General features: G+C 44.4%; 2 long non-coding RNA genes across 2 annotated transcripts in view; one reads left to right on the top strand and one right to left on the bottom strand.

Moving 5' to 3' along the window:
- LOC137321988 (uncharacterized) overlaps window positions 1-17,952 on the bottom strand; it is a 228,285-nt gene extending 210,333 nt beyond the window's left edge. Inside the window, exon 1 of the long non-coding RNA XR_010962937.1 lies at window positions 17,918-17,952. This is a non-coding gene — a long non-coding RNA (uncharacterized lncRNA). The remainder of the gene's footprint in view (window positions 1-17,917) is intronic.
- Window positions 1-26,849, top strand: part of LOC137321987 (uncharacterized) — a 181,096-nt gene that overhangs the window by 61,164 nt on the left and 93,083 nt on the right. The window lies entirely within an intron of this gene.

Genomic DNA, 26,849 nt, shown 5'->3' with positions numbered 1-26,849 from the left:
ACTCAAAACAAACTTGCAGTGCTCGTCCCAAGTAGAGGACTGGTACCATCCTCCAGTGCTGTCAATCATTATACCAACAAACAAAGGAACAAGAGATGTTCTTCAAGACATCACTTGATTCCTTTTTTCTGCCCTGCCCCTTCTAATAGTCTAGGGCAGTACGGCAGCATGCAATTGCAATAACACCAGGAGAACAAAATCCTATCCATGCACAATTCTACCCATCACTCCTTAAAGTATAAGTGACACATGCTGTCATTTTGCTAAAATACTGGTTGTGGAATAATGTTTCACTCAGCCAGATTTGAAGGATTGCACCGGACTGAATAGGATCAAAGACCATTCATTTTCTGAAATGAGAAATGAGTGTGGGAACATGCAGCGAGTAAGTGCAGCCAGGTGAAGAACAGTGCACAAAAAGAGGTGGTAACTTTATAAGAAAGCACAGCTTACAGCACAGAAGGAAGCCATTTGGCCCATTGTGTCTGTGCTGGCTCTTTGCTGGAGCAATCCAAAACTGATCCTTCTGCACTATTCTCCCACTGGCCCGATATATTCCTCTGCTTCCAAATTTTATCCAGTTTTCCCTTATAAAATTCAATGGTCTCTCCGTCAACCATTCTCTGTGGCAGAGCATTCTACGCTCCAACAACCCTCTGCGTAAAGAAATTCCTCCCAGCCTCTCCTCACTTTGTTTGTGACAATTTTAAGTTGATGAGCCCCTCGTCTCAGATCCCTAACCAGAGGAGATAACGAGCAGAATTTTTAACTTTGGTGAGAGTGTAAAATTGGCTATACCAGATTGGCCGCCCGTTATACCCCCTTTGAAGTCAATGGAAAGGAGATGTGCGCGGTGTATATAACAGACAGCTGATCCGATATGGCCAGAGTTGAAAGTTTCCCCCAGTCTTTCCCCTATTCATTTTATCAAAACCATTCATGACTTTGTCAAACATAACTTGTATTTAACAAATCCCTGCTTATTATCCTTGATAGGAAGTTTCTTTGTTGCCTGCAGCCAGACTGCCTTTAAGAGACGCTGGCCACCTTTAAGTGGTGTCCGAGACACCCAGTTTCCTGCCCCCAAACAGGCTTGCAGCCAATGGAAAGCATGGGTAGCACTGGCTGCATACCCAAATCATTTTAATGAGGTCCAAACACCAATTTCACTTGCTCCCTGGGCGTGTGTAGCATGTGCCCTGTCCCCTGCACGTCTGTTTTCGGGTGGTATTTTTGTTGAGAGAGGAAAATAAGCTGCATCACCAGAAGCCACTTTATTGTTTCGTAAATAGTGGCATGGGATCTTTTAACTTCACCTAAATAGGTCGACAGAGCCTCAGTTTAAAATCTTATCTGAAGGACAAGATCTCTGACAATACAATAGTCTTCCATGATGCCACTGGACTATTAGCCAAAATCATAGATTCAAATCCTGGAGTGAATCTTGAGCCTCCAACTTTCTGACTCAGAGGCAAGAGTGCTACCAACTGAGCCAAGCTAACATCTTTTTAGTGTAAATTGCCTGCTCTCTGAGAATACAAGAGCCTTTTTTTTTGTTCAGTTTCTGTAGGCATATAATCAATTCCTACATTCTGGTCTATGTATTAGGTAAGGTCCAGCCAAATTAGAGACGTTTAGAGAAACATTTGAACAATGATATTTCTGAGGAGAGGAGGCTGCTTGTATAGTACGTTATGCTGTCCTTCCCATAGCCGGGTTACAGGCTACAGGAAGGGAAATGTAAGATGCTACATAAAAGTGGAACATCTGCCAATATGACAACATAAACAGGTCCTTGATGAGAACGAGATTTCCTGGTTCACATTTTGGAGCTGCTGGCTGCATGTACATATTAGAAAGTGGTAAGAAGAAGAAAAGTCATGGATGATGCATCTGTTGAAGATTACAGAGATAAGCAGAGAGAGAGAGAGATGACCAAACAATGCACAAGGCACAGTGATTCTTCTCCTCCTGGGTCTGGAGGTGGGAGATAGGGGGAGGCATCACCTGTCAGCCAAGACTGTGTAGTCGAGATGTGGGGTTGGATATCCTACAACCTGCAAAGACCACTGACGCTCACCCCTTGAGTACTTTCTTATGTGATCCATCGCTTCATGAAAAAATGAGACAGGAAAACATGGAATGGGAAAGGCCATTTGGTCCATCAACCATTCCTTCCACAGACTGTGCACAATCGAAGCTATTGTGAACTCTTTCTCATTTTTGTAATCTCCTGAGGGAATGTTCTGCATAAATACTTCCTGATCCACCAAGTTAATCAAGCAAAACATCAGAACATCTATCAATCACCAGTCTCCATAATTCAACCCTCACTGATAACCCTCTGCAGGTGATGCCCCCACCCCCACCTCACCATCCACGGTAGCACAAGAATCATTATGCCTATTCAACAGATATCATTTTATATTGGATAATATGGTTATTAAGGAATATGGGGGCTGATTTTAAAATGGAATTGCGGGTGCGTTGGGAGCGGGGGGCTGTGAAAATCGGGAAAATCCCGAGCGGATACGGAAGCCGGCTCCAACCCGCCGACTTCCGGGTTGCATACAGACGCACCTGTGCGCGCGCGTTTCAGGAATCTGGAAGTCCCGCCGGCAATTAAAGCTGGCAGGACGATATTTAAACCAGTTATTAAGATCGTTGATCTTGTTCAAGCACTTAATTTTGTGGAGATTGAGGCAGGGGAACGATTTTAATTCAGCCTCAGCATGTTTCCCGTGCTGTGTGAAACACTCCATGTTGTAGGAGACTTGTTTCAGGCAGCAGCCAGTTGGACAATTAAATGCCTGTTTGACAGATGGGGATAATAGGTGAGTTATTGCAGCAGGGCACTCAGTTCTCTCAGACAAATTTATGGCTGGGAGATCTTTGTGTTTAGACTGAAAATTCTTGGTTTATACTCAGAATTCTTCTGTTTACGCATATTTACCAACTTTCCGGACCCCCTCAAACTGACACCATCAGGATGGGGGGGGCGGGGGGGGGGGGCGCGAATGCTGCGTTCACCACTACATCCGAGGACGAGCAACATCACCATCCTCGCCAGGCACAGTGTGCACTTCCGCCACTTGTAGCTCCACAACACAGTGCTGCGCCACAGGCACCTGAGCACAGAGGGGAACAACAGAGGGAGCAATGTCACAGAAGATCTACAGACCGAGGCTCAGCTTCCAGGTCCTTTCTGAGGAACATCTCATTACCCGTCGCTGCCCTCAACTTCTTTGCCTCCAGACCATTCCAGGGTACCACCGAGGACATCGTCGGGGTCTCTCAGTCATCTGCACACAAGTGCATAAGGCAGGTCACTGACGGCTTGTTTCGCAGGGTCTCGCAATACGTTAACTTCTCCATGGATGACCTCAGCGAGACAGAGAAGGCAGTGGGATTCCACTCTGTGGCTGGCTTCCCACGTGTACAGGGTGAAATCGATTGCACCCATATAGCAATACGAGCACCTCCACACGAGCCAGGACTGTTCATCAACAGAAAGGGATATCACTTCATCAACGCTCTGCTTGTTTGTGACCACTGCAAAAGATTCCTTCACGTGTGTGCCAGATTCCCTGGCAGCTGCCATGATTCATTCATTCTGAGGGAATCCAACATCCCGAGCCTCTTCCATGCACCGAACACCCTTAAGGGCTGGCTCCTCAGAGACAAGGGATACCCCCTGCACACGTGGCTCTGACATCTCTGAGGAACCCCATCACCGAGCAACAGCGTCGATACAACGACAGCAACATCGCCACCAGGTCTATAATTGAACATGCGATAGGTGCGATTTTGGTGCCTCGGTCGTTCTGGGGGAGCACTTCAATACGCACCAGCGAGAGTGGGTTGCATTATAGTAGTGTGTTGTGTCCTGCACAACATGGCACAACAGAGAGAGGTACCGCTTGAGAAGGTCCCATCCACATCTGCCATCCACATAAAGGAGGAGCAGCAGGAGGAGGAGGAGGAGGAGGAGGAATCCATGGGCAGAGCAGCGGCTTACCTGGCTGCTCGTGAGGCCATGGAGTCACTGATATGTGAACGGTTCTCCTAACATCAGAAAGTGAGAAGAGTCCAGTCCTCACACCACTTGGACAGACCAATTTTGCCATCATTCCTGTCCTGGGCCAGGCCCACATCACTCCTACCACCCTGCTGGATATATATGATGCCTCGGAAGCCCAGTTGTGAAATTTCTGTCTGCCTGTTTAAGGTGACAGAATGTTGTCCACCCTGAGTCCGAACGGCCGTTGTCAGGGCTTGAATGGATTCATCTGTGAGCCGTGCTTGAAGCTCAATGGAAGCTAGCCTTCTCTCCATCGCAGACATTCCCACACATACCAGCGACACTATCTCAGAGAGCTGCTCATGTCCCTGTGACAGTATCTCAGAGATTCCCCCCCGTACCTGTGCCACCATTCCACTCATGCAGGAGTTGGACTCCTCCATCCTCTGGACTATTGTGGAGAGTGTGCGTGGCACCTCTCAAATGTGCAGCTGTTCCTCGATCATTCTCCTTTTAAAGGATGGCCCCCAGGGTTCAGCGTCTGCGTCCAGTTGAGCAGAGCCCAGAGAGGAGTGTGCCCACCGATGCGGACTTCCCACAGCTGCCCCTGCCACCAGTGACTGCTCGTGCTCACTTGCATGTGGTGATTCACCAGGTGCCAACCCAACTAACTGAGGAGTAGGATCCAGGAGTATCTGCGCTGGTGGATGGCTCGTTAAGATGTGACGGTGCACCCTCAGAGGCTATCAGATCCTCTGAGGAATCACCCTCTCCCACCACTGCGGTCGTTGAAGGGCCAGTAAAAGAACAGAAGGCAATATTAAGCATCATCATTGAGGTGTTCAACATGCCAATCATTGTTAACATCAATTCATATTGTATGTAATGAATGTTAAAGTTGTGTCACCAGTCGTTTGTGGGGTGCCAGTCTCGGCATCCCCGACGGACAGGCATTAGAGGGTACGGCTGATCTCCAGGACCTCCTGCTCCGCATCTGTGAGGACCACTATTTGTTGTGACCCCCCTCCAGTCCTCACCCTCTCACATGCATTTTGCGCTCTCTTCTCCTAGAAGGGGAGAAAGTACAAATGTGTGAGTGAGTGAGGGTGAAGTGGCCAACCGATGCATGCATTGGTTTGAGTGAGGCTGACTGTGAAAGAGGTGCATCAGAGGGTGAGTGTGAGACAGAGACATCACATTGGATAAGGATTGGGGTGAGTGGTAGTGGTGGGGTCACAAATGGGGAGGTGAGGAAGTGTGAGGAAGTGCAGGTAATTTGAGGATGAGCCTTAAGTGGGTGTGAGGAGTGATGTGATGGAGTAGTCTTGGCAGTGCAGAATGATTTGGGGTGGGGAGGAGGTGAAGTTAACACGGAATGCAGGAGAAGCAACAAGTGTACTCATTTTGCTGACCTAATTAGGTCATTGAAACGCTTCTTGCACTGGACCCAGGTGCGGGAGGTGTTATTGCTGCTGGTGACCTCCTCTGCCACCTCGAGCCAGGCCTTCTTGGTGGCAGAGACAGGGCACTTCCTTCCGTCAGCTGGGTAAAACACTTCTCTCCTCACCTCGGCCAGTAGCAGCTGAAATGAGGCATCATTGAACCTTGGAGCAGCCTTGCCCCTGTGCTGCTCCATTGTGGTGTGTGGGTGTTTGCTGCAGCAAAAGTCTTTGGAGCAATGGCCCCTTAAATAGATCCGCTCCAGCTGACAGCCTGTCATGCGGGCGCGCAGTCTGCCCGCTGCGCAGCTCTCCGACGGCAAACGCAGAAGTCACGTTAAGGGGCACCAATTGAGTTACCAGCGCGTGGGGAAATGTATTTTTTATTTTTCATGTTTGCCACGCGCCCATTGACCCCCCCCCCCCCCCCCGGCCCGTTGCCATCCCGCTGCCCTTTCAAAATCGAGTCCATGGAATCAGGCGGGGAAATGGAGTTAAGATACAGATCAGCCATGATCTAATTGAATGACAGAATACGCTCGAGGGGCTGAATGGCCTACTCATGTTCCTATGTCCCTATGTATCACCCTGGAATTAGATCCTTACTATGTTTGATTGGACTTCTAATGATGGTCTGATCAAATTCTCAATTTCTACAGGTGCTCTTTGGTTTATGAAAATATGTTCCTGTTCTGTGGTCACTGGAACTGCTTCCCATCTCCTAAAGCTGGGTTTTTATGTTTTGGAGGACGCCTCAGTTTGAGGGTGAATTTCAGCAAGGTTTCTCCTGCTTGTCTGCCGTAACTTTGGTGGAAGATACCAGGGAAACCCTGAAAAATGGCATAAACAGACAAGCGGAAGAATCCTCACGGATATTCATTCCCTATGTCTTTTATCCGACTGGACCAAAAAAGCTTCCTTTAGGTTTTGTTCCCCTTGGGTAGCGCTCCAACTTGGAGTCATTGAGTTCAATTGAAGTATCAACCATTGTTACCTAAGGATCTCTAGTCTATATTTAAGAAGCTTCCCCCTGACCATGTAAACTTTGACGGGATCAACGGAGTCTCAGCACTTATGCGTCCCGGCACCTCAGCCCCATGGATTTTCAGCTCCACTATGTTTACGTGACTGATGACTGGATTTGATTGAGCTTTAATTTAAACGACTTTATGTTAAATAATGTCATATTTCCTAAGCAAGTTATGGAATAATTTCGAGCCTAGATTTAGCACCCTAGCGGGAAATTAAACGCAGACTTGACACCAAAACTATTAATGTATTATTATTTTAGGATGTATATGCTTGGCAGCTGTGCGACATGAATCATTGGAGAGAATGAACTTCAGTCAGACGCGGACATGTGACGTGAATGCCATAAATTAGTAGCACCGTCGCAGTAGGATTCTGCGAAAGTAATGAATTATAAACTATTGGGGCAGTTAAAGTGTAACATTGTATGCAGTGACATTTTCTATTTGGCCCAGCTGCCTCTCATCTGTCAATGGCAAATGAAAGAGACATGAAAAATAAAAGAAATTCATCAGCCACGTTCCCATTGCCACCTTACAAGGCCTTAGGAATGTCTATCTCCCTTCATGTGACATATGAGCTTGGAAAGGGTCAGGCGCTGAATATGCCTGGCTGACTAGTAGCCAGCGTCACGAGCGAGATAAGCTGTGAAGCATTACTAGGATCTAGCTTTAACTGCTTGTTTCATGTAGCACACGAAACTAAAGGCTTCTGTTTGTTGCACAGCCCAGATCATCAGTTGTAGATAATGCGGTTGTTTTTTTACAAATAGAATTTTTTGTAAGGTTGAAGTCTTTTTTCTAAACTGTCCTCATAACTCAGTCCTCTGACACAAGGGGTCAGCCTCCTGGCCCTTCTCTTCAGGCCTCGGATGTTTCCCTTGTTCCCTAGTGAGCAGGACTTAGTGCCGTATTCAAGGTGTGGCCTGAATGGAGCACTTCGATATGATGACCACAGACTTACAAGGGCTAGTTTGTCTCCCCTCCCCCTCTCCCCCTGCCTGGGTGCTGGTCAGGTGGATCTCACCTGGAGTGCCCAAAGTTCCTGAAGCGCAGTTCTGCCCCATTTGGCAGTGACCTCTGCCCAGAATCATGAACAGAAATCCAGCAGTCCGTGAGAAGCTTGCAGCAGGAGCAATGACCCCTGGCTGCAAGACCATCTGACTGCTGTTGAAAAACAAAAAAAGTCAGCTCGACCCATTTTTACCTGAATTTCGCATTCCAGGTCCTACAACCAGTATAAAAAGAAAGAAAGGCTTGCATTTATACAGCACCTTTCATGATCTCAGGACTTCCCAAAGCGCTGTACATCCAATGAAGTACTTTGTGAAGTGTAGTCACTGTTGTAATGTAGGGAGCAATGAGATAAATGACCAGATAAACTGTTTTTTTTTTGGTGATGTTGGTTGAGGGATGAATATTGGCCAGGACACCAAGGACAACTCCCCTGCTCTTCTTCGAAATAGTATCATTGGGTTGTTACGTCCACTTGAGAGGGTAGACAGGGCATCAGTTTAAAGTCTCATCCAAAGGACGCACCTCCGACAGTGCAGTGCTCCCTCTGTACTGCACTGAAGTGTCAGCCTAGATTTTGTTCTCAAGTCTCTGGACACAACCTTCCAGGGCAAAGAGAGAGTATGCGAACAGACTGGTGGCCAACATAAAAGGGAATCCAAAAGTCTTCTACAGGCATGTAAACTGCAAACAGGTAGTAAGAGGAGGGGTGGGGCCGACTTGGGACCATAAAGGAGATCTACTCATGGAGGCAGAGAGGATGGCCGAGGTACTAAATGAGATCTTTGCATCTGTATTTACCAAGGAAGAAGATGCTGCCAGAGTCTCAATAAAGGAAGATATAGTTGAGATACTGGATGGGCTAAAAATTGATAAAGAAGAGGTACTAGAAAGGCTAGCTGTACATAAAGTGGATAAGTCACCTGGTCCGGGTGGGATGCATCCTAGGTTGCTGAGGGAAGTAAGGGTGGAAATTGCGGAGGTACTGGCCATAATCTTCCAAACATCCGTAGATACGGGGGCGGTGCCAGAGGACTGGAGAATTACAAATGTTACACCCTTGTTCAAAAAAGGGTGTAAGGATAAACCCAGCAACTATAGGCCAGTTAGTTTAACCTCAGTGGTGGGGAAACTTTTAGAAACAATAATCTGGGACAGAATTAACAGTCACTTGGACGAGTATGGATTGATTAGGGAAAGCCAGCACGAATTTCTTAAAGGCAAATCATGTTTAACTAACGTGATAGAGTTTTTTGATGAGGTAACAGAGAGGGTAGATGAGGGCAATGCAGTTGATGTGGTATATCAACATCCTGGGGGTCACCATTGACCAGAAACTTAACTGGACCAGCCACATAAATACTGTGGTTACAAGAGCAGGTCAGAGGCTGGGTATTCTGCGGCGAGTGACTCACCTCCTGACTCCCCAAAGCCTTTCCACCATCTACAAGGCACAAGTCAGGAGTGTGATGGAATACTCTTCACTTGTCTGGATGAGTGCAGCTCCAACAACACTCAAGAAGCTCGACACCATCCAGGACAAAGCAGCCCGCTTGATTGGCACCCCATCCACCACCCTAAACATTCACTCCCTTCACCTCCGGCGCACTGTGCTGCAGTGTGTACCATCCACAGGATGCACTGCAGCAACTCGCCAAGGCTTCTTCGACAGCACCTTCCAAACCTGCAACCTCTACCACCTAGGAGGACAAGAGCAGCAGGTACATGGGAACAACACCACCTGCATGTTCCCCTCCAAGTCACACACCATCCCGACTTGGAAATATATCGCCGTTCCTTCATCGTTGCTGGGTCAAATTCCTGGAACTCCCTTCCTGTGGGAGAACCTTCACCACATGGACTGCAGTGGTTCAAGAAGGCGGCTCACCACCACCTTCTCAAAGGCAATTAGGGATGGGCAATAAATGCTGGCCTCGCCAGCGACGCTCACATTCCATGAACTAATAAAAAAAATATGGACTTTCAAAAGGTGTTTGCTAAAGTGCTGCATGGTACGCTTATCATCAAGATTACAGCCCATGGAATAAAGGGGGCAGTGGTAACATGGATAGAGAATTGGCTAGGTAACAGAAAACAGAGAGTAGTGGTGAATGGTTGCTTTTTGGACTGGAGGGTGGTGTACAGTGGTGTTCCCCAGGGGTCAGTGCTGGGACCACTGCTTTTCTTGGTATATATTAATGACTTAGACTTGGGTGTACAGGGCACAATTTCAGAATTTGCAGATGACAAAAAAACTTGGAAGGGTAGTAAACAGTGAGGGGGATAGTGATAGACTTCAAGAGGATATAGAGAAGCTGGTGGCATGGGCGGACACGTGGCAGATAAAAATTAATGCAGAAAAACGCGAAGTGATACATTTCGGTAGGGAGAATGAGGAGAGGCGATATAAACTAGAGGGCATAACTCTAAAAAGGGTACAGGAACAGAGAGATCTGGGGATATAAGTGCACAAATTGTTGAAGGTGGCAGGGCAGGTTGAGAAAGTGGTTTAAAAAGCATACGGGATCCTGGGCTTTATAAATAGAGGCAGACAGTACAAAAGTATGGAAGTCACGATGAACCTTTATAAAACACTGGTTCGGCCTCAACTGGAGTATTGTGTCCAGTTCTGGGCACCGCACTTTAGGAACGGTGGGAAGGTCTTAGAGAGGGTGCAGAAGAGATGTACTAGAATGATTCCAGGAATGAGGGACTTTAGTTACGTGGATAGACTGGAGAAGCTGGGGTTGTTCTCCTTGGAACAGAGACGGTTGCGAGGAGATTTGATAGAGGTATTCAAAATCATGAAGGGTCTAGACAGAGTAGATAGAGAGAAACTGTTCCCATTGGTAGAAGTGTCAGGAACCAGAGGGCATAGATTTAAGGTGATTGGCAAAAGAACCAAAGGTGACAAGAGGAAAAACTTTTTTCTACACAGCGAGTGGTTATGATCTGGAATGCACTGCCCGAGGGGGTGATGGAGGCAGATTCAATCATGGCCTTCAAAAGGGAATTGGATAAGTACTTGAAAGGAAAAAAATCTGCAAGGCTATGGGGAAAGGGCGGGGGAAATGGGACTAGCTGGATTGCTCTTGCATACAGCTGGCGCAGACTCGATGGGCCGAATGGCCTCCTTCCGTGCTGTAACCTTTCAATGATTCTATGATCCTGACACAGAGGCGAGAGTGCTACCCACTGAGCTACAGGGCCCTGATTAGCATATTAAAGGATCCTAATGCCTGTTTCAGGTGGGCGCCCTAGAAAAACTAAATGTCACCCAAGCCAATATTGTATCCGGTGCACTTCTGGCACAGTTTGGACGCAGCAGATCACAAAGCAAAATTCGGAGGTCTTACATCGATTTTACACTGGACAAACAGGCAGCCATGAGTTGAAATGTTTTAGAGGAAGCCACATGTTTACTTTGAAAGGCAGTAGCCGCCACTCAAAATGTAGTCAAATCATCACAGCATGCTTTAAGGAACTAATTTGAATGATTAAAGGGGATAGTTCACATCTATTTTTCCCCATGCAACCAGTTTATGATCATCAGGGCGTTTGACAGGGTAAACGCTGAGAGGTTGTTTCCCCTGGCTGCAGAGTCTGGAACTAGGGGCATAGTCACAGGATCGGGGGTCAGCCATTTCAGACTGAGATGAGGAGGAATTTCTTCACTCAGAGGGTTGTGAATCTTTGGAATTCTCTACCCCAGAGGGCTGTGGATGCTGAGTCATTGAGTATATTCAAGGCTGAGATAGACAGATTTTTTGGACTCTATGGGAATCAAGGGATATGGGGGAAAGTGGAGTTGCAGTCAAAGATCAGCCATAATCTGATTGAATGGTGGAGCAGGCTCGAGGGGCCGTATGGCCTACTCCTGCTCCTATTTCTTATCTTATGTTTTTATCACCATGTCAGCAGAAGGAGGAATCTAGTGAAAGCTAGGCCTTTTCTCCCAAGGAAGGAAGAACTAGAGAGCAAACCAATCTAGATGGTTGTCATACAACTAATGGGCGATTTTGGGTAGCATTGGTAGAGATCAGCATGGAGGGGAATGATCTGTGGTGCGAGGTATCTAAAAAGTGGAGAAAAACACATTCAACATTGAGTTTAAAAAAGAATCTGATCTATTTGGGGTTAACTAACATGCATAGAAAGTGCAGGTAGATACAACTTCAGATTTCCTTCAATACATTTTAAATTAAAATGCACAGTAGAAAGTGCAGCTGATGAAGAAATTCATCTGGGGATTGAGAGAGCCAAAGAACAGAATTGTGAAACCCAGGCCTAAGTCTGGATTCAGGATGTGCTCGAGGCTACTTATTACGAGCACAGCATAAGTCTTTTTTTTGCTGATGTACATCTGAAGGTTATTTTAAATATTTTGTTGAATATTTAAATGTGTTAAAAGTCTTCATTGAACTGCAATCCGTGCTGCATGTGTTCTTCATTTACAGAAACCCAGGCAGCTGTGAAATGTACTTGATTGCACCAAAAGGAAATAGCAGTGTGACCCTTAATGCAGCAATAACATCATGGTGGAGGATATTATGGCCATTAGCGGCTGGGTGGAGGTTATTACTGGTCCAACCCCCAAGCGAGGACTAGTAATGATGAGACCCATGGGACTGACAATGATTATAAGGCCAAAAGATGCTATTTAAATTTGTTAATCTTAGTGCTGTATTCGTAATTTTTCATACTCAGTCGATTGCAATGTGAAATGCTCTCTTAAACATTGTGCCAAGCTGGGAAGCAGCAAGCACTGACATGTGTGTAAGAAAATCAATTCCTTTCCCCTCCCCCCAACTCTCTCCTGAAGGGGCTCATTTTTCACTGGTGTACCAGCTTTAAAGACCGCAGCAGTTCTCTAGGTACCTCACCCAGGAGACCATTTTGCTTGCATGAGCACAGACAGCATTTTGCAGGCTGTTCAACTATGGAGGGCATCACAACTGAGATCAATAATGCCCTCTCCTGAAGTCCACACACACGCACATGCAATTTCCAACAGGCATTATTTGTTAGCAATTTGGATTGGGAATCCTGGCTGATGGTTTACTTCCCGAACCATCTGGTACTGAGGCCAATTGTAGTATCACAGCTGATTTCCCAGCCACAAACATATGTACAGATGAGGGAGGTATTTGGTCATCCTTCTATAAAATCCTACATTTCCCCTCTCGGAATATGACGGTCCCTTAAATGACTCCAAAGCCTTTGCTTCCACTACCCTATCCCGAAGACCGTTTTAGGTATTTTTCACTCGTTGTGTGAAAAAATACTTCCTAACATCAGTCCCAACTTGTCTTTTATCAGTCTGTACCTATGTCCCCTTGTCTTGCAGTCAAGGTTTAACTTGAAATAGTGCCCAGAATTAACCTTTTTTTTATCCCACTTAGAATCTCACATCCCCTGTCATTTGTCTCCTTTCAAGGCCAATGAGTCCAAGTGTATCAATCCTTTCCTCATTATTTAACCTTCTGACACCAGGGATCAGCCGCCCCACTCTCCTCTGCAAAGCTTCCAGAGTTTACATATTTCCCTTGAAAACTGATGACCAGAACTGAACACAATATTCAAGGTGCGGCCCATTCAGAACACTATACAGCCTCAGACTTAAACTGAACTGATTTGGCAATATGGCTCAGCAGTCTGTTTGATTTGTTAATTGATGCTTTGCAATTTCTAGACATGGTTAGTGTAAAGACCACAGTTACTCCCAGAACAAGAGACCTTGCACTTATCTGTACTGAATTTCGTTTGCCTGCTTGTAAATACTGTCCTGGTCCTTCTGTAATTCCTTAACTGAGATAGGAACATAGAAATTGTTAGACAAAAAAAGAACAAGGTCCATCTAGTTCGCCTTCTACCATCCTGGTAGTCGCATAATACAACGATAATGGGTTGTTGACTAATCATGGTAATCAATCTCTATCAATCAGCCTACTGTAGACCCAGACATGAGGCGAGGAAAACTCCCAGTGGCGGAAAGCTTTGAGAACCATAAGCCCAAAGTCACCTGTTCCTCACAAGCATGCTACACTTACCATATGTCATGTCTCAAATTCCTTAGATACTATTGCCCCGCCTCCCCCTACCCCACCAGGTTGTTATCATCTCCAAATCTTACCAAGTTACACTGTTTTTGAATCGGTGTCCCTGCCAGCGGACTCTATATCCATGTCCTCCACCACCGGTACACTGTGGTTGCTGTACGTATCATGTACAAGATGCACTGCATGAAATCACCAAGGTTATGTCAACAACACCTCCTTTCCCTGTGACCTCTACTGCCAAGCAGGACAAGAGTAGCAATATCACGGGAACACCACCACCACCAAGTTCCCCTCCAAGTCACACACCATCCTGACTTCGACATATATTACTGTTCTTTCATCATTGCTGGGCCAGTATCCTTAACAGTATTGTGGGACCAACATCACCACTAAGACTGCAGGGGTTCAAGAAGGCTCACCACGACTTTCTCAAGGCAACTCGGGATGGGGAATAAATGTGGCCTTACAGCATTGTCAAGTTTGTCAATCAGTGGGGAACCTGGCACCAATCAATGCAGTACATCTCTCCTGCCCGACGTCACTTCCTTGTCCACTATCTGCTGCATCCTCTTTTATCGCCATTTTCTTATCCATCTCCAACTTTGATGATAACCACTATCTTAAGCTTATTAGCAGCCTTTATCAAAGGCTTTCTGGAAGACCAGTTATTTTATCGGTCCAAGAATGCAATTATTGGTGCAGAGGCCTGAGGCCTTTAATGCTCGATGGACTCAGTGCAGCACAACAAGCTACACCGGGGATGCGCCTACTGGTGAATTCTGCCTCTGGTCCCGCCAAAATATGTAGGATTGGGGGAGGGGCCAGGAGGAATGGGCCTTTGGGTTTGCATCTGCAGTGACCCAGATGGAAGAACCAGGAAATGCTCGCCATAGCTTGCTGAGACGGGGTGGTGGGGCCCATGATCCTTGCCTGAAACCCCGGGTGGGCCGTATTTCTGCCAGTTGACAGTGAATTATGCCTGGTGGGACCAGGTGTACTTCCACTGACACTATGTCGGGCCCCACCTCTGCCTGAGGATCAGGACATGGGAAGATTGATGGAGGGAGTCCTCACCCTTATTTACACCAACGGTCTTGTAGGAGTGGTGGGGGCTCCACCCCACCAGGAAACGTTGTCCCGTGTCCGGGACCTGGTGTGTTGGAGTCCTGGCGAAGTTTGTGGTTGTTCCGGCAGAATCCCACCGAAGTTAGACGAGAGTCCACCGGATCTGACAAGTAACGTTGGCCCCATGTTTTGTCCTACAATATGAGGGAAGCAATGTCGGACATACCTACAGCTTAAACTACAAACCCATAGAACTATTTGTTTTCATATGCCATAAGCTTATAATCAGGGCACTCTAAAGTTATAAGCTTTTAGGGGCCTGTGTCAGCTTTTTTGAAGCTGTTGGTCAGCTTTTGCTACTTTCCTAGTTTGGCATGTCTGTTTATGGTCTATGTGTGGCGTAAGAATAAAGTTTTATCTTCCAGACTACCCGGGAGTTAAAACAATTATTTTTATGTTCACTTTTTAAAAATTATTTTTACCCCATGCTAATCCAGTGGCTTCAGTTTTTCTTCACTGATAGGTGAGCTAATCTTTCCCACCATGCCACCTTTGAAACAGCAATGGAGCATGAGAATGGAATTGGGAGGTCCCACCCCTCAGAATTTGCTCCATCCCTGTGGGTGAGTTCCTGGCCTCATTTTGCACGAGACCCTGTTGGAAAAACTGTGCTGCCCCGTAAACTGCCCCTCTAGGCTCCCAACAGACCTAATGTAATAACCAATGGTTAAATGTTCCTATTCTGCTCAAAAAGAGTTAATTGCTGTACTTTTGATCATGTTCAGTGGGTACTCCTGATTTTACTTTGGCCGGCTTAGCCACTTGCTTCAGGCTGTAGTGATGACGACTCTCTTTACTCACGCGCCCTTGCAGCAATGCTACTGATTTTACTTTGGCCACTCTGATCCAGCACAAGTTCGCAAATAGCAATGACCGAAAATGAGCCAATCACATGCTATAGTGCTCCTTTTTTGTATTTCTCAAAAGTACTTCGAAATTAGCACAAAACAAGCATAAATGGTGAATATTATGTTCATCCAGTTGTGGAGGGTGCAAAGCTTAATCGAAATGGCTTGATTACGATTTGCAACGCCCATTTTACAGGCCGGGACATAGAAGTCCTGTTAGATAACTATGTCGAAACCAATAGTGCCCTGACTGGATCCCTACTGGAAGCTTCAATCCAATTCACTGCCTGCTGGCAGGCATAGCCTAACCAGATCCCAATGTGACTGGCCTCCAGCAGGAGCTGAGTCGGATCAGGGCTGCCAACAAGCATCTGATTGACTTGGATCGGGGCTGTCAGCAGCAGTTGGTTCAGGTTGGGTTTGCTTATAAAAGTCAAGTTAATAAGGTGGGTGCGGTAACATTTCCTGCAACCCCTCCCCTAACTGTGCAGATTATATTCAAGTCTTGAGTTTCTTTCATTCTGAATGGGAGATGAGAGAACAATGTTTGTTCCTAAACCCCTCCCCTGAACAAGGTTGCTCAATTTTATCATGATTGGCTTTTAACCAGGCCTTCACAGTCAAGCACGTTTTTTGACTTTTCTCATTAATTCCCTTTCAGCCCTTTTAGAATGGGAGCAATGCACAGAATAGCACTAGATACTGACTTTATGTTTTATTTCCAATTACTACTGGTTTTGCTTACCTACTTACTCATGTTCACTTTTTCATTGTACTTTATACTCTGAGGAAAATATACCCCTAATTCATGTAATGTTTTGTATCTACTGTTTCACCATGAAATGCTTTAATATTAATTATCTTTGTAGTTTAATAGTCCCGTACTGAACATTAATGGGTGTGAGTGACTTTTTTTTGTCTCTGTAATATTCATTGGAAATTAATGTGGCAGGAGTTTCAAATTTGATACAGTTAAAAAGAAACTAGCCTTCTAAATGTAGAAAATTAGGTTCATTTTAAAAGAGCAAGTCACAGTAACATTCAAACATGTAAACAAAAAATCAAGGATACAGGACGGAAGACAGAGATTATAAAGCAGTAATCTGATCGAGGGATTCAAGTGACAGCATGAACAGTGAGAGTGAAGACCAGGTAGTTTATTCGTCACCTGAACCCTGAAGCTGGACTAATTTCTTATAATCCCCACCCGGCCTATAATTTCTATCCTGTAGGGATTTTTTTTCACATCAGGAGGTAATTAAATTGGTTCCAAAGGATGTAAAACACTGACTGTCTAATAACTTGCAGGTTACTTTGAGTTATCATCCTCCTGTCGATAGAGAATGCACAACAGGGATATCACAGACAAACACAATCAAATAATATGCAAATGGAAAAATTGGAATTTTTAAAAGAAAAATATAAATATTTCTACATGAAATTATTTTTTCCCATAAAAGAACCTAAAAACGAACGCAGCTGCCCATTTTCTGGTATTTTCTAGGTTAAGATAGACACTGAAACAAGGGCCTCGATATTTACGGGGAGGCCAAAATCGGCCAAAGAACCCAGCAACGATGGGGACGCGGAGGTTCTGCCGAACTTAACGGCAGGACCTCAATCTCATTTTTATGTTCCATTTCCCGCTGGGCAGCCGGACAAATGGACAGCCCAGCCAGCGGCTGGGAGGGAACACCAGCGGCAGGAGGCCACAGCTGGGGACACTTGGCGACGGTCCCCAGCAATCTGGAAGGGAGAGAAAGGCCGCGAGCGGGAGCGGGGGAGAGAGGTCGGCAATTGGGGCTCGGGGGGGGAGAGGTTGGCGATCGGGAAGAGACTTCCCAGAGGGGCCGGAGGGAGCACCCCTCCTCCTCCTGGCCCACAAAGGAGTGCTGAGAAAGGCACTTACCTTGTAGAGCCGACGACTCCCGCCTCTGTTTGAGTGCCTAGTTTCCCGAACCCTAGGAAATCCGCACAGCAGCAGTGAATTTTAAATCGGGCTCCCATTTGCACTGTGGGAGCCCCACTTAAATATGTTAATGAAGTATACTGCCTCTCCACGGAGGGACACTTGTACGCCTCGCTATCCGCCACCATAAAAAAGGTGGTGGGCACGTGCGCGTTCCCCGTATTTAAGTCTTTAACCCCACCCCCCCAACCCTGACCCTCTCCCGCCCATCGTCGGTGGGCGGGGGGGGGGGGGTTAATATTGAGGCCAAGCTGTTTCTTTCTTCAGTTTCAAATTCCAACTCCACTTTCCTCCCACTCACTGATTACTATAGTACAGTAGGGTTTGCTGGGAGTCAAGTTAGCACTCCCATCATGACATGAAGATTGCAGCCCTAATTAAGAAGCCAGCACCATATGATGATAATTTTCTTACCGTCATTTAGTAATTTATTTTTGAATTAGATGCATCTTTTCTCATGAGGCCACTGTATCCCTTTGACTATAACCTATGTAGAAAAACATGATTAGAAACTGCAAACGACATCTGTAAAGATAAATCTGAACATTGAGTACATGTGAACACAGAAAAATTCAAGGATAAGAAAAGGCCATTCAGCTCACCAAAGCTCACCTCTCTGGTACATTAAGCCTCCCGTCATGGAATACGACTGTATTTTGAATAACCCCATTAAAGTACATAAAGTTTGAATAATTCAGAATAAGCAAAATTCTCTTTATGTAACTGGTTCCTTTGCGACCATAGGGTGTAGATTTTGCTAATGCGCACTCCCAGAGTGGTGCTTTATGGCTTTAGGAATTTGGGCGTGTAGGTCAGTGGGCCACACAGGTGTTTTCATCCACTAAAATTGATGGACAGGAAAGCCTGTGCTCGAATTCCTGTGGAACACGGCCAGAACACGTATTTACAAATTGCGCTGGTGGAAAATGTTCGCCGTGATTATCGGAGGTAGTTTGAGCATGGAACGTGAGAAATAATGGCCCAGGAGTTGCTCAGAACGGGGAACCAACCAGCAGGTTATACCAACCCACTGACTTTACTGGGTGCAATTCTCCAATAGGAAGTGGAGAAGGGCCTGGCGTTAATTTTACTGAAGCGAGGACCCATGGGAGATCTCCCCCCTCGACCAATCAGATTGCAGTATTTTTGACACGCTGCAAAATTGTTTCTGCAAGCTTGGAACGTGAAAACCAGGAAGTGAAAGGTACAACATTAAAATCATTGTAAAACCAGTTATAGACAGCAAAAAAAAGAGAGGGTAAGAAATAATCGAATTAAATAAAAGATACAGAAGGGAAAAGTAATGACCAAAAACGATTAAATTAAGGAGTAATGAGACTCTACATTTTTAAAAGTTAATTTATAGTTGCTTTGGAGTCATTAAGGCTCACCACGCTATTAAAACTTAATTTAGACCAGGTATTTTTAAGCACACCTGTTTCGTGGCGATATTAGTTACTTTCCAGCTGGGCAGATGAGCAAGTTTGCATTTTTTCAATAATTCTACTGATTGCAACCAGCGATATCCCTTTAATTCGAAGCTGTCATATCGCCGGCGAACCACGAGGAGCAAGTTCCGGATATCCGCGTTTCACTGCACACGTGCGGTGAAGTTTAAAGGGCGAAGTTCTCCCGGGCTGCCAGCAAGAATGCCCAGGAGATTCATTCCCCAATCCGGGAGGGTTGGCTCTCCGAATTGTTAGGCTTGCCATAACACATGCTTCAGTGCTCTTTTCATACCCACTTATCAACATGAATCTATCTCCTCAGATTGACTCTCATAACATACATACCTTTGCTTGACACAAGCAGATTATATTGGTTCTCATGCCCTGCTGATTCAGCTCTCTCCTGCAGCTTTGTAAGAGGTAATGGTATAATTGCTGGTGGTGCCCACAGTGTTGGAGACACCCATAGAATGTACAGTGGTATAAATAGCCTTGGCGAGTAAAGTCATCTAGAAGAGTCGGACCTGTGCTGGCAGGGGGTAATATTATCACATTGTTGCTCATTATAATGTTGTGTTGCGACGAAGCTCAGACAATTTCCCCTCCAGTCACCAACAACTTCAACCGGAACTCCATGAAATCCAAATTTTTCAGTCACTTTGTTGCTAGCCAAACAAAAACACAAAATTAAGCAGTGAGTTCTTCAGAACTATTACTTATTGTCCTGGTCATGATTAAAATAGAAGAGTGGGTTTTGTTTCTTTGTCTTGTTTCTGTATAGTAAATTGTTTCTCATCAGCAGCGATTTGCAACTGTTCTTAGTATTTTCAGTGAAAACTATTGGTAGCGTCTAACATCCATAGTACATGCATCTTATAGTCCTACTCACAATCTGTGGTGTGGTTCATTGCACATATGTGCTGCTTTATAATAGAAGGAACGTTATACCATGTAATGAAGACTGTATTGTTCTTCTGCTAGGGTTGGAGCTGTGTTATTTTATTGGCCTGTCTCTTCAAGGCCACAAACTCTAATTGCAATTCCTGAGGCTAATTATTGTTGCTAAAGGAAGCTTTCCCTGTAAATTGTCAGCTGCTTGTAAATCCCCATCTTGGGAAAAGGCTAGATTATCAAGGCCAGAAGAAACCCAAGTTTGGGATTGCCCAGGCCCCACCCAGCCCCAGCCATGATCTCTTTGGCCCTCTGTGTTGGGGGCTCATCTGTTTTTTGTTAAGAATTGTGGCATGTCTTCAGAGGTCCAGGTCACTTCCCTGGCTTGGACCTCTCTGGTGGGGCCCACATTGAGGGGTCCAGTATGCCTCCACTTACCATTACACCAGTCTCCACAGATACGCTGGTTCCTGACTATGCCAATGGAAAGATAGGGAAGGAAAGAAAGGAGAGTATTGATCAAAGAAACTATTATAGCACTTGAAAGTAATAATGTAGTCGAGAGGTCAAAGGGGCAGAATCTATTTGGTTATTTTAAGGAACAATAAAGAAGTTATTACGCTACAGGGTGTATACTATAGGCCATCAAATAGTGGGAAGGAGATAGAGGAGAAAATTTGCAGAGAAATTACAGAAAGAGACAAGAGCTATAGAGTAGTGATAATGGGGACTTCAATTATCCAAATATAGACTGGGACAGTAACAGTGTAAGGGGCAATGAGGGGGAGGAATTCAAGAGAACTTCCTGGAACAGTGTGTTTCGAGCCCAACCAGGAAGAAAACAGAGTTGGATCTAGTTCTGGGGAATGAAGTGGGGCAGGTAGAGCATGTTTTAATGGCGGTGCATTTGAGGAACAGTGATCAAAATATCATTCAGTTTAGAATAGTTATGGAAAAGGACAAGGAACGATCAAATGTGAAAATGCTTAACTGGAGGAAGGCTAATTTCAGTGAGTTGAAAAGGGACCTTGCCCAGGTGGATTGGAATCAAAAATTGGTAGGCAAAACAGTAATTGAACAATGGGAGGTCTTCTAGGAAGAGTTGGCCCGGGTACAGAGTAGACACATTCCAACGAGGGGGAAAGGAAGGATGTCCAAAGCGAGAGCTCTCTGGATAACTAAAGATATAGAGATTAAAATAAAACAGAAAAATGTAAGGTTCATAATACAATAGAGAACCAGAAAGTACAGAGGAGATCTAAAAAAGGAAATAAGAGGGGCAAAGAGAGAGTCTGAGAATACATTAGCGGCTAACATAAAAGGGAACCCAAAATTCTTTTATAAACATACAAATAGTAAAAAGGTAGTCAAAGGAAGGGTGGGACTGGTTAGGGTCAAAAAAGGAGATCTACTTGTGGAGGCAGAGGTCATGGCTGAGGAACTAAATGAATACTTCACATTGATCTTCACTAGAGAGAGGATGCTGCTATTGTAACTATAAAGGAGGAGGTAGTGGTGATACTGGATAAGATAAAAATAGATAAAGAGGAGCTACTTAAAAGATTGGCAGTACTCAAAAGTGGAAAAGTCACCCGGTCCAGATGGGATACATCCTAGGTTACTGAGGGAAGTAAGGGTGGAAATTGCGAAGGCTCTGGCCACAATCTTCCAATCCTCCTTAGATATGGGGATGGTGCTGGAGGATTGCAAATGTTACACCCCTGTTCAAAAAAGGGGAAAGGGAAAAACCCTTCAATTATAGGCCAGTCAGCCTAATGTCAGTGGTGGGAAACTTTTAGAGATAATAATCCGGGACAAAATTAATTGGCACTTAGAAAAGTATGGGCTAATAAATGAAAGTCAGCACGGATTTGTTAAAGGAAAATCATGTTTGACTAACTTGATTGAGTTCTTTGATGAAGTAACGGAGAGGGTTGATGAGGGTAGTGCGGTTGATGTTGTGTAAATGGACTTTCAAAAGGCATTTGATAAAGTACCACACAATCGACTTGTTAGCAAAATTAAAGCCCATGGGATTAAAGTGGCAGCGTGGATACAAAATTGGCTAGGGGATAGAAAGCAGAGAGTAATGGTGAACAATTGTTTTTAAAACTGGAGGGAAGGATACAGTGGTGATCCCAAGGAGTCAATATTAAGACCACTGCTCATTTTGTTATATATTAATGACCTGCACTTGGTATATAGGCTATGATTTCAAAGTTTGCAGATGACACGAAATTCAGAAATGTAATAAACAATGAGGAGGATAGTAACAGATTTCAGGAGGAATTAGACAGACTGGTGACATGGACAGACACATGGCAGATGAAATTTAACGCAAACAAGTGTGAAGTGATGCATTTTGGTAGGAGGAATGAGGAGAGGCAATATAAAGTAAATGCTATAATTTTAAAGGGGATGCAGGAACAGAGAGACCGGGGGTGCACGTACACAAATCTTTGAACGTGGCAGGACAAGTTGAGAAGGCTGTGAAAAAAGCACATGGGATCCTGGACTTTATTAATAGAGGCATAGAGTACAAAAGCCATGAAGTTATGCTAAACCTTTATAAAACACTGGTTAGGCCTCAGCTGGAGTATTGTGTTCAATTCAAGGCACCATATTTTAGGAATGATGTCAAGTCCTTAGAGAGGATGCAGAAGAGATTTACTAGAATGCTGCCAGGGATGAGGGACTTCAGATATGTGGAGAGACTGGTGAAGCTGGGGTTGTTCTCCTTAGAACAGAAAAGATCAAGGGAAGATTTGATAGAGGTGTTCAAGATCATGAGCGGTTTTGATAGATTAAAAAAGGAGAAACTGTTTCCAGCTTCCAGAAGGTTCGGTAACCAAAGGACACAGATTTAACATGATTGGCAAAAGAGCCAGAGGTGGCATGAGGAAACATTTTTTTACACAGCGATTTTTAAATGATCTGGAATGCACTGCCTGAAAGGGTGGTGGAAGCAGATTCAATAGTAACTTGCAAAAAGAATTAGATAATTACTTGAAGGGGAAAAAATTACAGGGCAATGGGGAATGATCAGGGGAATGGGACTAATTGGATAGCTCTTTCACAGAGCCGTCACAATCACGATGGGCTGAATGGCCTCCTCCTGTACTGTACCTACTATTGTATTATGATACTATGATCTCCGGAATAGGAAGTCCCCACCCCTGTCCACATCCGCCTGATGCTATGCTAAGGGGCTGGCAGAGGTTCCGCCCATTACAAGAAAGGTTACAGCAAGAGACTTGTGGAACCCTTAAGGAATATCAGGCCTGCTGGCTCTATTTCTGTATTTAGGAATGATGTGGAGATGCCGGTGATGGACTGGGGTGGACAAATGTAAGGAATCTTACAACACCAGGTTATAGTCCAACAGTTTTATTTGAAAATCACAAGCTTTCGGAGCTTTTCTCCTTCGTCACACCTGACGAAGGAGAAAAGCTCCGAAAGCTTGTGATTTTCAAATAAAACTGTTGGACTATAACCTGGTGTTGTAAGATTCCTTACATTTGTATTTAGGAAGTGACAGGTTCATTTGTAGGTCCCCTGGGTGGGATTTTCCACTTTTGCAGAATCCTGATACATCTTCAGGTAATGGATAATAAGGAAATGGCAGACTTGTTAGATAAGTACTTTGTATCCATTCCCATGGTGAAGGTAGAGGACAAAATACCAGTGGTACAAGAGAACCTAAAAATAAGTCAACGGGAGGAACGTAGTGGAATTAATAGGTTAAAAAATGGTAGTGGAGAAAATAATGGGACTTAATTTGGACAAAACTCCAGGATCTGCTGATTTCCAGATCATAATATTAAAAGAAACAATTTTGGCAGAGGAGAGCAGGACCCGATAATGCTCTATGTGGTCCAGTCAGATCTGGCGATGAATGGTTAAACTAGTTGTCCACCATAAATGTTCAAGTCTGCGTCCCTTGGACTTAAGGGAGTGGAGATGGGGGCTATACCTGGGGGAATGACCAAGCCTCAGGAAGTATATACTGGCCTTGGAGAGTGTACAGCGCAGATTCACCAAAATGATACCAGGCTTAAAAGGTTAAATTGTGAGGACAGATTGCGTGAACTTGGTTTGTATTCCCTTGAATTTAGAATGTTGAGGGGTGATCTAATCAAGGTCTTTAAAATGAAAAAGAGATTAGATAGGGTAGGTATGGAGAAACTATTTCCTCTGGTGGAGGAATTCAGAACACAAAGGCATAATCTTAAAATTAGAACTATGCCCTTTGAGTGAAATCAGGAAACACTTTTTCACACAAAGAGTAGTGAAAATCTGGAACTTGCTCCCCCAAATACTGTGGATGCAGGATCAATTGAAATTTTCAAGACTGAGATAGACAGAATTTTATTAGGTAAGGGTATCAAGGGATATGAAGGAAAGGTGGATAAATAGAGTTGAGGTACAGATCAGCCATGATCTAATGGAATGGTGGAACAGGCTTGAGAGGCTGAATGACCTACTCCTGTTCCTATGTCCCTCTGCCCCTCATTTGTGATGATCAATTTCTAACCCATATACATAGTTAGATTTTTAAAAAATTATATTAATTAAGGGGCACTGTTTTCAACAAAAAGCGCTTGGAAAATCTGGTTTCTGCAAATCCAACATGTGCGAATCAGCATTGCAAAAATGTCATCATGTTGCTTGTGGGTAATGTCATTGTAGCAAAAAAATGACTCGGGCTGTAGCAGCTTTTCTGGAAAATTACTCGGAAAGTCGACTCTATGAAAGTTGCAGCAATCAAATTGGCCTGCTGATCAATGGACTACCCAGTGTTAAAGGAGTCCCAAACACTGAAGTGAGATATAAAAGACCAAACTTACATCTCTTTAGATAAGATAATTCCTTATATTATGTCAGCTGTGGGGAAAATGAGCTTCTTGTCATTACAGGAGGCACACTCATATCAACGATCGCTGCAATCTGATTGTCTGGTGCTGCTGAATAGATTTAAAAACTCATCACTTGGACTTCCATGTTTCCAGGGAAGCCAGTTATTTGAATTCACTCTTTAACTGGCACGTATCAATCAGCATCAAATATGAATGAAACTTAACTCAAATTACAATTTGAAGGACATTGCGATCTTATTTTATTGTAACTTTGAGCAGTTAGCAAGAAAATTGATCTATGAGGGGGAAAAATTGATATCCTTTCAACTTGTCTCTAGAAATGTTCAAACTAAAGTGGATATGTTAATAGGAAGAAACATTTCAGAAGTTGTAAATTCATAAACGGCTTATATGAAGATGTTACAGTTTTCCAAGAGTGGATTGTAGATATCAGTTATTATGAAGAGAATGAGAAGCTTAAGGTTGTCAGGCACCTTTACTGAAAAAAATGAATCTACTTTGTTACTTCATTTTTTTAAAATGTAGAATTTTAAATTGCATGTTGTCATAAACAGGCACTGTCCTAAATGACCAATATATGAAACTTTAGGAAAATTAACCAATTGTTATAATCACAGAATATTCTCAAACATGCTGTTATTCTCCAGAGGGCTCAAGTAATGCATTGTGTTTCAAAAAGAATGGCGGAAATGCATCAAGATTTACACATCAAAACTATTAAAAATAACTTGCAAAAACACATTTTCCTTACTGGTTATTAACAGTGAACAAAAGTAAAACTTAAATAGTTTTGGTACAGCTGCAGACCTCATTATAAACACTGGTCAAACTCACCTGTCAGGATCTGCAGTTGGATATATTGGCACCATCTGATCAAGTCCATTAGGTTCTGTTGTGACTGTGTTGAGATTTTAATGAGCAACAGATTCATTCTATGGTGTTGGTCTGGCAGGTGCACTGTCCCCATTTGCTGTGCAGGTCATCTCAATGAATTCATCTGGAAAATCAGTTTCATTCAGTAAAATTGTCAACATTTTCATTCAGTCCCCTTGTGTCTTGAAGCTCGTATGAAATCGTACCTTTAGCTAAGCAGTTCCAGTACAGCTACAGCACTGGCATCTACCCATCAATTAAATCACATAGGAGCCTTCCAGCAGCTGAATCCTGAAATCAATGGGATGAAAATCGAGCAGTTTCCACAACAGATGGGCAACCCGCTTTGCCAGATCACCAGTCACACAGTGAAAATGAAAATCCACCAGAATGATACCGGGGCTAAAAGGGTTAAATTATGTGGACAGGTTGCATAGACTAGGCTTGTATTCCCTTGAATATAGAAGATTAAGGGGTGATTTAATTGAGGTGTTTAAGATGATTAAAGGAGTTGATAGGGTAGATAGAGAGAAACTATTTCCTCTCGTGGGGGAGTCCAGAACAAGGGGGCATATGCTTAAAATTAGAGCTACACTGATCAGGGGTGATGTCATGGAACACTTCTTCACACAAAGGGTAGTGGAAGTCTGGAACTCTCTCCCCCAAATAGCTGTTGAGGTTGGGTCAATTGAACATTTCAAAACTGAGATTGATAGATTTTTGTTCGGCAAGGGTATTAAGGGTTACGGAACCAAGATTGGTAGATGGAGATAAGATGCAGATCAGCCATAATCTAAACGACTGGCGGAATAGGCTCAAGGGGCTGAATGGCTTACTCCTGTTCCTATGTTCCTATAAAATTACTTCCATGCTGTTTCAGTCCACACAACAGGGCAGCTTGATTAAAGTCTCATTTTGCTAGATACATTGGAGAAAGACCAGCAGCAGAGGAGGCCACTGGAGGAGGACCACTAGGATTCACTACGGCCTGAGGCAATGTATAATTTTCGATTTACTGCCTGGGTGGTAATCGAAGTTGAGCGGATTGCCTGCCCAATATAGAATCCACCTGATCTTCATTCCATTGATTTCAGACACCTTGTGAATACTTCTTCAGCTTCTCTAGGTTTGTCAGCTTGTGTTGAGTTCCAGGACATGCCTACTATACTGGGCTGCCCCTCCTCACCGTGCAGAGCACTTCTCTGCACCCTGACCCTACCATGGGCTGGAGTCTCTTGGCTCTACATAAAATCCACG

The sequence above is a fragment of the Heptranchias perlo genome, chromosome 5 (assembly GCF_035084215.1).
Source record: "Heptranchias perlo isolate sHepPer1 chromosome 5, sHepPer1.hap1, whole genome shotgun sequence".
NCBI lineage: Eukaryota > Metazoa > Chordata > Chondrichthyes > Hexanchiformes > Hexanchidae > Heptranchias > Heptranchias perlo.
Note: the sequence above shows the minus strand (reverse complement) of the source record. Positions and strands in the feature narration are given on the sequence as shown.